Source organism: Gavialis gangeticus, unplaced genomic scaffold, assembly GCF_001723915.1.
Source record: "Gavialis gangeticus isolate Ggan-Ray unplaced genomic scaffold, GavGan_comp1, whole genome shotgun sequence".
Classification (NCBI taxonomy): domain Eukaryota; kingdom Metazoa; phylum Chordata; order Crocodylia; family Gavialidae; genus Gavialis; species Gavialis gangeticus.
Window position 1 is genome coordinate 70,304,680 of NW_017729031.1, and position 14,280 is coordinate 70,318,959.

Sequence of the window (14,280 nt, forward strand, 5' to 3'; positions counted from 1 at the left end):
CGCAGAGGACACAAGATGGAGACTTGACATATAAAATGGAAACTTGACATGACTTTGGTTCACTTACAAACACAGGCCTAAACCATACAATAGCCATATGAAACAATAAAATTCAATACAAAAATGATAATAATACAATATACAATAGTAACAATCAACACAGACCTAATAATGATATAATATAAAACAGTGGATATCCAAAACCAAAAACTTGCTACCAAAATAAAAATGTTAAAGCTTATCCTACATTTTAGCTTACTTAGACTTATTTATAGGGAACAGAGAGGGAGAGAAAAAGTCAAAAGCCCAAAACCCCGGACTTACCGGTTCGTGCCTGGTGAGGGGGTTATCCCTGCTGCTCTCCACTGCCTCCTGCCACGTGGGGGGGCTCTGCATGAACCTCCTGATGTCCCAAGGCCGCTGCTAGAGCTGGCAAGTCTGAGGTTTTGTGGTGGGGGGAGGTTCTTAATTGGTCCCCTGATTCGATTGGGATTTGGAGACTCGGCCACTGAATTGGGCCAAATCTCCTCCAAATCAAATCAGTACCTGAAGCTTTGCACAGCCCTAATGCCCACAATCAAAAAAGCTATAGGAGTTGGCTTGCAGACCTCACAATCCTAAATAGAGTAATTGCCAGGCAGTGTACTAACTGATATGTCCAACAGGGATATAATATAGTTTGGGTTCTTATTTTCAAATTATATTCAGTGTTGAGCATTAAGCCACTTACAGGATTCTGAGGCTATAAACAGAAGTTATCCTTGGAGAGGAATCAGCTGTGCCAGGATGTGTCCTGGCACAGCTGACCTGCTTCATTGGATGATAGAAATTTCATGTTGTCATCTAGGGTAGGTCCTTGCTGGTTCTGAAGTTTCAGGTGCCTTATCTCATGGAACGACTGCAAACTGGGTTCCCTGGGTTGTCTCATGTGCAGATGCATGCTCTGAGACAGGAAACGGCAGTGCAATACATGCCTTGGAAATCCCTTGTTGGGGAATTTTGAAGGCTCGCTTCTATAAACAGGGGACAGTGCAGGTACTCCCAGGGCCCCAGGGGCCCAATCCTGTTCACCCTGGGAATTTCCTGAAGGAATTTATAGTGGCACAAAGGCAATGTCTGCTTGCAGTCTGAATTATTTGGGGTCACTGTAATATGCCTAACATTTATAGTAAGGCTGACTTTTTTCTGATACAACAGGTGGATGTCTACAACAGATTACAAAGCTATTACTATTTTACTTTTATTTGTTGTGACTTCAGTAGCTAGTTGGTGCAAATACATTTAGAGAGCATTTTAGTTTACTTTAGTTCCAAAAAGAACAATTTCAGTACTTGCATTTATCATCTTAAGTTTCTTCTTTTTTGCTTTTGTGCTTGTTGTGTGTTGATCAAATGTGTCTGGTACAGTTATTTTAACAAGTGCTTCTGGATCATAAGAAAGTAGGGCTGGAAGAGACCTGACTAAACCATGCCAGCCAAGTGTCTGTCCAGCTTGCTCTAAAAAATTATCAGGGATGGAGATGTGCAATTTCTCTAGGTAGCTTGTTCCAGTGCTTGACCACACTCAGAGAGAACCTAGGTTTAGGACACTTTTTCTAGATTCCTCTCCATGTGGGGTGAGCAGAGGGTATTCTGAATAGATTTGCTCAGTCATATTAGCAGCTGCCAAATTCCACCCCTGTTTCAACTTGGGCGCACAATGATCATTAGGCTGTTACTGCTTGCATGCAGATTTGTCACTGGAGATTACCAGATTCACTAGTTCTGTCTCCATTATGAACATCTGACTTACTTCAGGACACTGAAAACAGCCAAAAGTGATGTAAAGGATTCTCAAGACCAAATTACTTCAAGTCCCAAAGGTCTGTAAAGCTCTCCAACAGTTTCTTGATGAAAAGGTATCTTCTCTGTCCACAAATGAAGGCGACATTGAGGAACTGTGGAAGGGTTTTAAAACCACTGTCCATATGGCCTGTGCTAAATCCATTGGCTATTACCACCTATCACTACCAAGACTGATTTGATGAGAGTGACACTGAGATACATGCGCACATTGACCAGAAGAGAAAAGCTCAGAAGAAGGAGGAGATGTATCAGTTCTCAAAACCAAAGCTCGAAGGAGGATATAGGAAATAAAAAATTAATTGTGGTAAGATAAGTCCAAAGATAGTCAGCAGGGTGGATCGATGGTCTTCAAAGCCAGTGATCCGTCCAAGCTACTTGGAAAGAACACTTTGAGGCACTCCTGATCTGTGAGTTGACTGTGGTGAATACCACCATCAAATCTATTCTCCAACACCAGGAAAGGAGATTCCACCCCCCCCAACAATCCTCCTATCCTTGAAGTCTTGGCATGCCATCTTGAAACCAAGAAAAACAAGACTTCTGGACCAGATGGCCTACCTGCTGAAATATACAAGACTGGCAGCAAGGAACTGGTTTGGAGACACTATTAATTCATTTTCTGAATTTGTAACAATGAAGAGACCCCTGGGGACTTAAGAAATGTCAACATCGTGACTGTCTTCAAGAAAGGAGATCAGTCTGTGTGTGGGAGCTATTGAAGTATTACCCTCCTTTCCACAGCAGGGAAAATCCTCTCCTGCATTGTCCTGAACCATCTTTTATGGGTTTCTGAGGAAATCCTTCTGGAATCTCAGTGTGGTTTCAGACTATCATGAGGGACAATTGGCATGATCTTTGTTACCCATCAGATCCTAAACAAATGCCAGGAATAAAATCAGGACCTGTCTATGGTCTTCATTGACTTTACTATGGCCTTTGCTTCCATCAATAATAAAGCCTGGGGATGTCCTGAACATTTCATCAAGGTACTGAGGCTTCTTCATGACCAGATGACTGTGGCCATTCTGTGTCATTAATTGTAGATCCATTTGTCATATGAATTGGGGTCAAGCAAGGATGTGTCATTACCCCATCCCGGTTCTCCATTTATTTGACAGTAATCCAGGTTTTCATTAGGGACTAACTTATTTTTGGAATTGAAATTGAATACTGAACAAATGGAGGTCTCTTTAAGGCCTGTGCACTGCAGCTAGGCAAATAGGTCAGCAATACTCAGCCCCCTAAGTATGGTTCAGGCAACCAAGGAGAAGCTGGGCCTGACCACCCAGGACCTGAGTTGACTTGGCCTGACTGAGAAGCAGCCCGGCATAGGGACAGGTGAGTCGAGATGCTGGGAGAGAGGCAATGGGTTTTTTTTCTGTTGATTTCCTGTTTTGGGATTGTAACATGGACTTGAGTTGTGCCATGGCCGAGAGCAGACCTTTAAAGCTTTAAAGGAGCCAGTGATGCTGAGAGGGCTGGAAAGCCTGGCTTGGGCTTTGTACTTTGCTCCAGAGTTGCAGAAAGCTGGGAAATTGTTGATGGATTCTAAAGGAGTGTCCCAGCAGTATCCTTCAGCATAGAATTGAGTTAATTACAGACAACAATCAGAAACTGTGGCTGTTTGCGGCCAGGAAGGTTCAGCCCTGTAGAATGAGCAGTTTACAACTTCCCCTTCTGGTAAGCCCATGGCTTGGCACACGAACCCTTATTTGTCCTTGGCCTGCTCCCTGGCCTCTGCTCCTGGTAACCTCTCTGGCTTGGTGTATGAACCCCAGTGCGACCGTGGCTTGCCCCCCAACTATGGATGTTGGTAACAACCTTGGTAGCCACTTCTCTCAGAGAGCAAACTTTGAGAAGGTCCAGCACAAGATCCAGTGTGCAAGTGCCTTTTTTGGGAAATTGCTTTGGTTTGTCTTTACTCATCACGATCTCTGGAGAAGACACTAAGTTCCAGGTCTACAAAGAAGTCATCACCCCCATTCTCTTGTATGGATGTGAAACGTGGGTGACCTACTGTCATCAACTCAAGAGCCTGGATGCCTCTGGAAAATTTTCTACCTCAAATGGGAAGATTGCTGCACAAACACCAGCACCCTCACTGAAGCCAGTATAACCAGCACCAATGTTACCAGCACTGACTCTGATCCATAAGCACCAGCTTCACTGAACAAGACATTTTATGTGGATGCCTATCTCTCGACTCCCAAAACAAGTGCTTCACCCCTAGCTTAGTAATAGCTGTAGATCTCGTGGTGGCCAGAGGAAACGATCCAACTTTGAAGGCATACCTCAATAAAACAGATGCTGACATCAAGAGTTGGGAGGAGCCCATCCTAATGGTGCTGCGACCTCAACCAAGTGGCAGTCTGTTTTGAGGGAAAGTGTCTTGCCCTCAAAGCAGAAAAGAGAGGTGTGTGGGTGGGGGGGAGAAAAGGAGAGGAATCCCAGCCTGCAGAAGGACCTGCAACTTCAGCAGATGAATCTGTGGCTCAAGGATTGGACTCTTAAATCACCTCAATCAGTTATCCCTGGTAGAGATAATCTTCAAATTAAGAGATTGCTGACAGTGATGACCCTCATAGTCAGAACACTCCTTCTAATCTCCAACCTTAATATCTTCTGCTGTAGCGTAAGGCCATTGCTCCTAGTCTTGTCTGCTATGGCTATGAGAAAAGGCCATCTCCATCTTCTCTATAATTGCCCTTCAGGCATTTGAAGATGGTTGCCAAATCCCTCCTCGGTCTTCGGTTCTCCAGATTAAGTAACACTAGCTTTTTCAGCTTTTTCTCCTAAATTGTATGTTAGGTAATGTACAACATAAAACATGCAACTTGCAGAACAAAACTGATTCCTTTTGGTAGGCATAATTTAGTAAACATTAACATGGGGTTTATATTATATGCCTTGCTCTATCACCACAGGACTCAGAGGTGCAGTTTCAGGATAGATGAAACCATAATAACTGTAGAAAAAAGGAAATTAATCTGTAACCAAGACCATTGTGGTGGAATTTTTTTATATATAAAATACTATAGATCTCTTGACTCATATCACCTTTTGTTGTTTATGTGTGATTCCTTCATGTCAGCTTCCTTCTTGGATAATCTTTATCTCACTTGCACATGCAGCTTATTTTATTTGTTGCTTTACTTTTGTTTCATTGCTCTGCCTTGTCAGGTTAGATCACAGAATGTTGAGATGTAGCTGTCAGCACACAAGACAGATAAAGCAGTGTGTCCATTTATTCAGAATGACACTGTAGCTACTGCCTGAGAGATTAACAAAAGTATACCTACTTCAGTGTTGCTGTTTTTGAAAAAGTATATCACTGAAAAAAAGATTGATATTGTGAATTTTACTACACTGTAGAGTAACTTACTCGTAATGGAATAGTCTATTCATGTTGTCCCATTTGTTCTATCTGTCCAGAACTTTGTAGTATGTAGAGATGCACTGATACATTGGTTCGATATTGGATTGGCATCAATATGAAGAAAATTGATTGTATCGGAAACTGGCCTGTTGTGGCTGATTAATTTGGCAAATAAATGCCTGTGCATTCATGGAGCTGCAATACTGTATGTAGGCAGTGAGGAGCACAGCCCAGCAGTGTGGAGAGCTGCATGCAGCTGGTAAGTCTGTTGTGGTGGAAGGGGAGCGGGGAGGGAAGGGGCATGAGGGGGCACATCAATGTCCCCTGTGGTGAAGGAGGGAGTGGGGCTGGGGCTGGTGTAGGTGCTGCCCGGGCAGGGCAGGGCAGGGCATGGCATGGGATGAAGCCATGGCTCATATGGGGAACACGGGATGGGGAGAGGGCATCTCCCACCTCTGTGTGCACTCCAGAAGGGTATGGGGGGTGGGCTGCAGCTGCGGGCTGGGATTGAGGCTGCATTGGGCTCTTCCTGGTGCGTGGGAGCTCTGCTCAGGGCTGTGGGGCCATGCTCGGGGCTGCATTCCCAATGCATGGCGGCTGCACTTGGGGGGCAGGGGCGGCATCACTGAAAAGGGCCTATGAGGGATACAGTGAAATTTGGCGTGGCTGCAACCCACCCCATGGCCCTCTTCACAGTACTGCCGCCACCCACCCTGAGTGTAACCCCAAGCATGGCCATGCATCCCCCATGCACCAGGAAGAGCCTGGCACAGCCCCGGCCTCTGCCTACAGATGCAGCCCTCCCACCCCTCTCCGTCCAGATTCAGAGGCACACGCTCCCTCCCCATGGCCTCCTAGGGTGTGTGCAGTGGTGGGAGCTGCCCCCCAGATGAGCCGCAGCTCCGTCCCACGCCACACCTTGGCTGGGCAACGCCTGCCCTAGTCCCCGCCTCACTCCCTCAACACAGGGGCCTTAGTTGCCCCCCCTTCCCCCCTTCCGTCCAGCACAACAGACTTACCAGCTGCATGCAGCTGTATCGGAAATTGGATCAGTATCGACTGATATGCCTCCTTAAAAAATCGGCTATTGGTATTGGCACCCAAAATCCCTATCCTAGTAGTATAGGTAACTTGTGATCAACTTTGTGTGGGCAGTCAGAAGGAGCAGTTGGTTGGATTTGGAAGTTAGCAGGCCACCATGTGGTTGCAAAACTCATATAAGGTAATCTAATGACAAGATAAGAATTTAGATCCTAGGTATGGACACAGGAACATTTGCAGGATAGCAACTTGTTTGTTCTAATTTGTTGTGTGAACAAACTGAGAATGGTTCAAATGCAGCAAACCCATTACATCTTTAACCCTGTTTAAAGGAGTGTTAATATTTGGGTGGTTTTGCTGCGTTTGAATTGTTCTCAGGTCTGTGGACTTCTCTTGGAGTTTGGATCAAATCCCTAGCAAAAGATTTTACTTGTATTTTTGTTAATGACAAAGAATCAAATATAGATGAGGTCTTAGAGTTGTCACAGTGAAGCAGTCACAAAGTTTATTTTGCTTTTTATAGAGACATCTGCACTAGTTTTGTTTATTTGTCCATCTTTTTTTGTGTTGTCTCCATCTCATTACTAAAATTGATTTTTATTTTCTCTTAATTTGAGAAAATTGTTAGGGCATTTAATTCTTGAAAGAACTCTTTCATTGACTTTCTGTTTTAGTCTTACCAGTGTATATTCACACATTAGTGTACTAAATATCCAAAGAGGAAGTCTTGTGGTTGGTTATTAAGCAAAATGTGGCCTTACTGGAGTATTTTACTGACAATCCTCAATGTAGTCAAATCAAGGTTGGAAGAGAAAAATAGATCTGGGGCCAGATCCTCTTTAACCTGTATATGCCTACATGACACTTATCTAGCTGTGCAATTCTGGGGAATTTTGTGGCTTTTAGATTTTGTTTCCACCTCTCGTGGACTGGAATTAACTACATACATTCAGACTTTGTTTGAGGAAAGAGAAAGGAAAAGGAAGGTCCTCCTGTCTCTTAGGCTATAGGGTTATGTTCCTGGTGGGGCAGAAATTATCCCATTGTTACACCTATTTTATCTAATGAATATTAAATGGAAGGAGCGAGCCTGCTGCTTGGTTATTAGAGTATTTTTTTGGAAGTAGAGATTCAGTATCCCTATGGGAAAGGAGACCTATAATCTGGGTCTGGTGATCCCTGGAGAGGTGCCATAATCACTAGACTCTTAGGGGACCTAATACATGTGCCCGATGCCTACTCCGATGCATGATAATTACTAATTAGTATGCACTGGAGCAGACTTGATTAATCAAGTTTGCTGGAGCATGCTAATTGGCACACTCCAGCAGCCTTGGTGTCGCAAGTAAATCACCCGCAGCATCTCGTGTTCGGTGTCCCTGCACCTCAAAATGGCAATGGCGGTGCTTTAAAGCTTGTCAAATGAGCTTTAGTTAAAGTGTCCCCACCGCCATTTTGAAGTGTGGGACACTGAATACATGAGATGCTGCAGGTGATTTGCTCTAAAGTGCCTGTCCCCCCAACCTGGAGCATGTATAAAGACACCTTTAGTCTCAAAAATATTCTACAATGTGGGAGACTGTTGCCTTCTGTAAAGGGCTGATTACATCGAGATGAAACACAAGAATCATTTTAAAAAAATGAAAAGTAATTGAATGAAGCGTCTATTTACTCTGTATGTTGTTTGATAACAAGCAAAATGTAGGGCTTACTACACCAATGTATGGGTCATAAAGGCCTTTTTACAGTTTGAAGTATGTAATAATGTCTTGCTGCTTCTACTGGGTCACAATATGTTTTAAGACAGAGCTTGAAAAGACAAAATGCAAATAAATATACATAGTGACATAAACTAACCAAAGTAGATATTGTATTTATTTGATTCTAAGATGAGGTTTTCCCCTTTATTTAACGTGGTGGGGTGGGGGGAAGCTGTTGTCTTATAATCAAGTAGCCGGGGTAGGGGGAGGTGCTGCTGTGGCTTGGGCTTTGGCCCTACCTGGGATCAGGGCAATAGCCACATAGTCACAGCTGCTGCCTGCCCCACAACCCCACTCACACTGCTTCTGCACCACTCCATCTTCCCTCTTCTCTCCCCTGTGTAAACTCTGCTTCCTCCCATGCCCCTCTCCTTCCCCTCTTTACCTTTTCTCCATGATGGCAGGCTCCATCCATGCTGTAGCCTCAGGCACTGAGCATGACCCCAACCTGGCTCCATAGCAGTGGCCTGCAGCCTGCATAGCTGCTATGGGAGCTGGGTTTGGGCTGTGCTCAATGCCCCAGGCTAGAAATGTAGACAGAGCCTGCCTGCACAAAGCAAGAGTAATGGGGGGTGGGGGCAGGGAAGGGCAGGAGGGAGAGCAGGAAGGGAACAGAGGTAGCAGGGGAGCAGGCACAAGCAGGGGGCCAAGCCCCCATACCTTCTGCCCCCCTGCAGTAGTGGTGAGAATTAATTAAAGATGACACTCCAATAATTAGATCATATACATGGAAAATTACAACTAATTAATTATTTTTCCATCTATAGAATCTAATTAATGGGGAGTCATCTTATAGTCAGGGTTGTCTTAAACTCAAGTAAATATGGTATGTCTATAAGGTGCAAATCTATCCTGACTTAAGTACAACAGAAACATTAGGAACCAGATAGTGAAGTAAACAAAATAGAGAACAGGCGGCAGTGAATTCAATCTGAACAGATTTTCCTGTCATGCAATTCTCAGATAAGTGCTACCTGCCACTATCATTTTTGCTAATTGATTCCTTGTTGAGTCTTGATAAGAAAAGGGCAAAAAAAAGGTGCTATCCTATTTGCAAGGATTGTTTTAAGTTAGGATTGAGGTTCATCAGAGGAGTGGTATAGAGGAGGAGGTTCATCAGAAGAGTGAACTTCTGTTGCCTTTGTTTGGGTAACTGATTTGGTCAGATATCATGGTGATGCAAATCTAATTGTAATATAGATGGTGAGAGTGGATTTCAATTTCTTGTTTAAAATCTGTCAGTATTCATAGGCACTAAATGACCTAGCAGCATATTGTTAGCTGAAACAATACAGGGATAAAATGTGTTTTGCCTGCACAGATTAACATCAGGTGGAGTGGTAATGCATATTTTTAAGTAAGTTTACTCAGTCAAGGTAGAGAGACATGGGAAAGTAGAAGATAGATTTTGTTGTTTTGCTAGCTTTTGGTTTTAAATATGAAAAACTCTCCCCATAATTATCAGCACTTAGAATCCAAGAAATCAAATTCTTTCTAATAATATTCTGGTCATCTGGAGAACTAGTTTGAATGATGAGTATATAGATAAAACAGTCAAGTTAAAGCTTTATAGGACACAACTTTTCTTGTTCTTTCTTTCATTCTGCTTATATCATGCCAACGAGGTACAAATTTACTCAAGTGGGCCCACTTTTGACTGATACAAGAACTGCATTTAGAAGATAATTGACAGAGAAGAGACTGAACTCTAAAAATAACTGAGCCTAGTTGTGTATATCTGGTTAGAAATTATGCTTAATTTGCAGAACACAGAGTAATGATATGGAACAAGTGTCAAGGGGGGTGGGGGGGTGCGGCTTACCTGACTTGTTTGGTAAAATAATATTACATGCTGTTTCACTTCCTGGGCCAGGACCGAATGATGAAGTTGTGCTAATGATGTTTGTGTCTGTTTTTTTCATCCTTTAGTAAACAGATGAATAGAGGTTGGGGGCCTGAATACTGTTGTTCAAGGTTTTATTTCATTAATGACTAGGTTTAATTAAAGAATAGGTGAAGATTTACATGGTGAATTGTTTGAAAAAAGGTCTTTGTCAGGGTCTAAACAACAAATAAACTTACCCTTCCAACTTCATTTTTGAGTGTTTTCCTACCTGAAAATAAATTTTCTCAGTGATTTGTTCATGCTTCTGTGAATGAAAATCAGATACTGTGATTTGGAAAGGGAACCTTTACTTAGAGTTCATGGTATAAACACACTGCTGACGGAAGCACTTTCTAAGCAGAAACAGCTCTATCAGATTATGTGCTCTGTATTAACAGTGAAATCACACCATTAGTTTGCAATAGCCTTTACAAGCTCTCTCTCATATTAGATATTAATGAGGTGTGAGGCAATTTTAGGACAACTTCTTAAAGGGTATGTTAGCTCTGCCCCCCTTTAAGGTTTTATTATGTTTAAGGTGTATTAATTACATCACCCTTCCTTCTCTACCACCTCTTGATCTGAACTGGCATTCACTTAAAAACCCTTGACTGGTGCATCAGACTAAAAGGCTGATAAACAAAACCTGCTTTCCACCTCAGTTTCCTTGTAAACAACCTTAAATGATAACTGCATCTCATTCTGTACTTCAGACAGTGTAAGATGCACAATTAGCTGTGTGCGGAGTACTCTTCCAGAGGAGCAACACGGGCTGCAGCTGGCTGAGCAAAGCTTGGAGGAATTCAGTAAAGTAGCAAGCTGGTCAGGCAGATCATCTATTTCTTCTGCCATTTGGTGGCACTTATAAGGAAACTGAGCTGGGAGGCAATTTTTCATGCTAAGTCTCAGTTGGCGTGTGCAAGTCAGCATGCATGTTTTTTTTTTAAGTGCAAACCATCAGTTGGCAGGTTATGTCTACTAGGCAGCAGGCAGTTAATTCCAGTGCAAAAAAGTGAAGCTTCTATTTATCCTGAAATTGTCATATCATAGGGGTTTTTTGGGTTTTTTTGTCCTACTTTAGCAAAGGTCAACCAGTAACATTTTTTAAAATAAGGAAATACATTGTTTCCTCTGAATAGAATAAGCTTCTCTAACTTTGGAACTACAATATATAGCAAGGGTTAGCAACTTTTTTGGGCAGGGTGCCAAAAATACCCATAACCCCTATTTGTAAGTTGGTGGTGTGCCAGGGGCAGACACTGGGGGATCTCCAAGGGGCCCAATCCTTGTTCTAGCAGTGTCGTTTGCCCCGAGGCACACGTGCCAAGCAAAATGCCTTCATATGCCATGCTCTGGCACATGTGCTGTGGGTTACCTACCACCGGTATATAGGGTAAAACATGTATTGTCCTGCTCTACATTTCTGACCATTAAGTGCCATAAAGTTTAGTGTGCTTATTGCAGTTGCATAAGCTCTTAAAAATGTGGAACACTAGCTTTTCTATGAAGGAAATTAACAAATACAAATTGAGGGGAAGAATATACTTATTTTTCTTTCAAGAGACTAAGAGATGGAAGGACCAACACTCAAATTTTAGCAGCAATTTTACCTACCTTTGTGTATTCTTCCATGGATATGGGGAAGCAGAATCGAGTGAGACATTTTTATTTCCCACAACAGTTGTTGCTTTAGGAATTGGAACAAAAATAATGGAAGAATGATGTAGTCTATATGCTATTAGCCCTATTCCAGTTTATATGTGCTCAAACCTTTAAAAGTTTAATAAGATAAAGACAGATTAAACAAGAATCACTCTAATGGATCCTTAATGAGCCTTAAACATGCCTTCCTGTAGTTTAAGATATGGCAAAAACTGGTTTCAAATGTTGTGCTTTTTGGTGTTTCAGCAGTTTCTTGAATAAAACTGCAAGTGTTAACAGCTTCATTGATTTATTTGAGAGCGGCCTTACTAAACAGCCAGTTTCCTCTGTTGGAAGGCCTTATCCTTTTTCCCTCCTCTCCTTTTAAAATATTATTTCCTAGAGACACTCAGTCAGGAGAGAGAGAGAGGAGTCTGCTGATACCTTGAGAAGTATGGAGCTGAAACCAATAGCTTTCTGAATGTATGAGGAGATCTCATATCAAATGAAAAGCCCAGTGGGATTACTCAAGGTTGCCGTTTATTGAACTATCCAGAGTATACCTTATGTTTATGGTGCAGATAAATCTTTCACCATTTTTCCATTTGTTTGATCAGTCAGAACTCTGTCTCTTGTTTGTATTGAGCATGTTGAGAAAAGTTTACTACTACTTCTGATTGTTAGGTTCATATAAATTATCAATGGTAAGCTTCTTTAAGCAGTACATTTTACATACTTCTTATTCACTTGATTGTTGTTTTCAATGCAGTAAGCATTCTGTCATGAATGATGATATTTAGTAGCAATATATCTTGTATGTAGATGCGCTGTTTGCCCTCAGCTAAGTTATGTTGGGTTAGGATGCCAAGCCAGTAGTTAAAACCACAGCCACATCCACGGTGGTCATTAGGCTTCCTCTTCAGCCAACTCCACATGTAAAATATTTGATGTAGAAGAAAACTGGCCAGTTTTTAGCACAAGAAAGTTGAAGTTTTTTTTTATCACGTTGTATATGGAAGAATCTTCCTCTTATAACTTCCTACAGGCTTTGAATTAGCAAAAAATAGCTGCTGTATAACATTTCCTCCCATTTTTTGTAACTGCTGTAAACTGGTGGGCCACTGGTGTCTTGTATTTGTTTTTGTTTCTAACATTTGTGTTAGATGGGTACAATTCTATAAAGTCAGGGTGATTTTTTTTTTAAAATGTTTTAAGGTGTCAGGCCTGACTAATGCAAGTATGTGGTTGACATGTGTATACATACAAATGAGCTCGCATTCAATACTCATGTTTTATTTCAGTTGTACCCTTGTGTATACTGTGCTCTGAAGATCATGTCTATCACCACAATATGTTATATAGCCCTGTGTTAGAAAATCATAACTAGGGGTGTACCGATAAAGATTTTCTTGGCTGATGCTGATAACCGATTATTAAGCAGGTATATTGGCTGATACAAGTCCGACAACCGATTTACAGGAATGCAGCTGGGCAGTGTGGAGAGCAGTTCCCTGCAGGTAAGTCTGTGGAAGGGAAAGGGTGTGGGGGTGGGGGCCTGATGGAGGCCCCCATGGTGTGGGAGGGAGTAGGGCCAGGGCTGGGGGTGCTGCCCAGCCAGGGCAATGAATGGGACCCAGGGCCAGGGCAGGGAGCGGGACAGAGCCACCAGTGGCTTGTCCAGGGGATCAGCATCCCACCACTTAAAAATAGTGGTGGGAGTGCTTGGACTAAAACTTGGTGAATGAGCATTGTTCAAGTTCTGCCACTGCCATATTTAAGTGCGCGTATGCTTTTAACTAGAATGAAGCTGAGCGGGTCAAGGGCAGATGTGGGCTGCTTGCTGCAGGCTCGGTGCTCTGCAACATGCTGCCTTTACCCCAGAAATCCCACACTGGCCTCGTGTCCCCTGCCTGCCCAGCAGCAGGAGGCACAACTCATCACCCACACTGCTGCTAGGCAGGAAGGGGCATGCACGGCCAGTGCAGGGCTCCTGAGGTGAAGGCAGCTGGGCAGAGAGCCCTGAGCCTGCAGCAAGCAGCCCGCATCTGCCCCGCACACAAATCTGAGGGGGCACATGCCCCCTCATGCCTCCTTTGGGATGTGTGCACAGTGGCAGGGAGACACCTCCCGCTTCCCTCCCATGCCTCCTGGACTAGCCACCCACAGCTTTGTTCTGCTTCCCAACACAGCCATGGGTCCCATTCATCGCCCTGGCTGGGCAGCAACTGTAACCCATGCTCCCATGCCCTCCCTCACCATGGGGGCCCCAATCTGTCCCCCCACACTCTTTCCCTCCCTCATGCTCGTTCTCTTTCACAGACTTAATTGCAGAGCACTGCTTTCCATGATGTCTGGTTGCATTCCTGGGCACGTGCATGCGTGTGGCTGCATGCACTCATGTAGCGTCCAGGGGGCCCCCACTACAAGGCATATACATAGATTCGTAGACATTAGGGTTGGAAGGGACCTCAGAAGATCATCAAGTCTAACCCCCTGCCCCAGGAGCAGGAAGTCAGAAGGGATCATAGGATCCCAGCAAAATAAACATCCAAATGTCTCTTGAAGGTGTTCAAAGTAGGTGCTTGAACCACCTCCAGCGGCAGTCTATTCCAAACCTTGGGGGCTCGTACAGTAAAGAAGTTCTTCCTTATGTCCAACCTGAAACGGTCATGGAGGAGTTTGTGACTGTTTGACCTTGTCATTCCTTGGGGCGCTTTGGTGAACAGACATTCC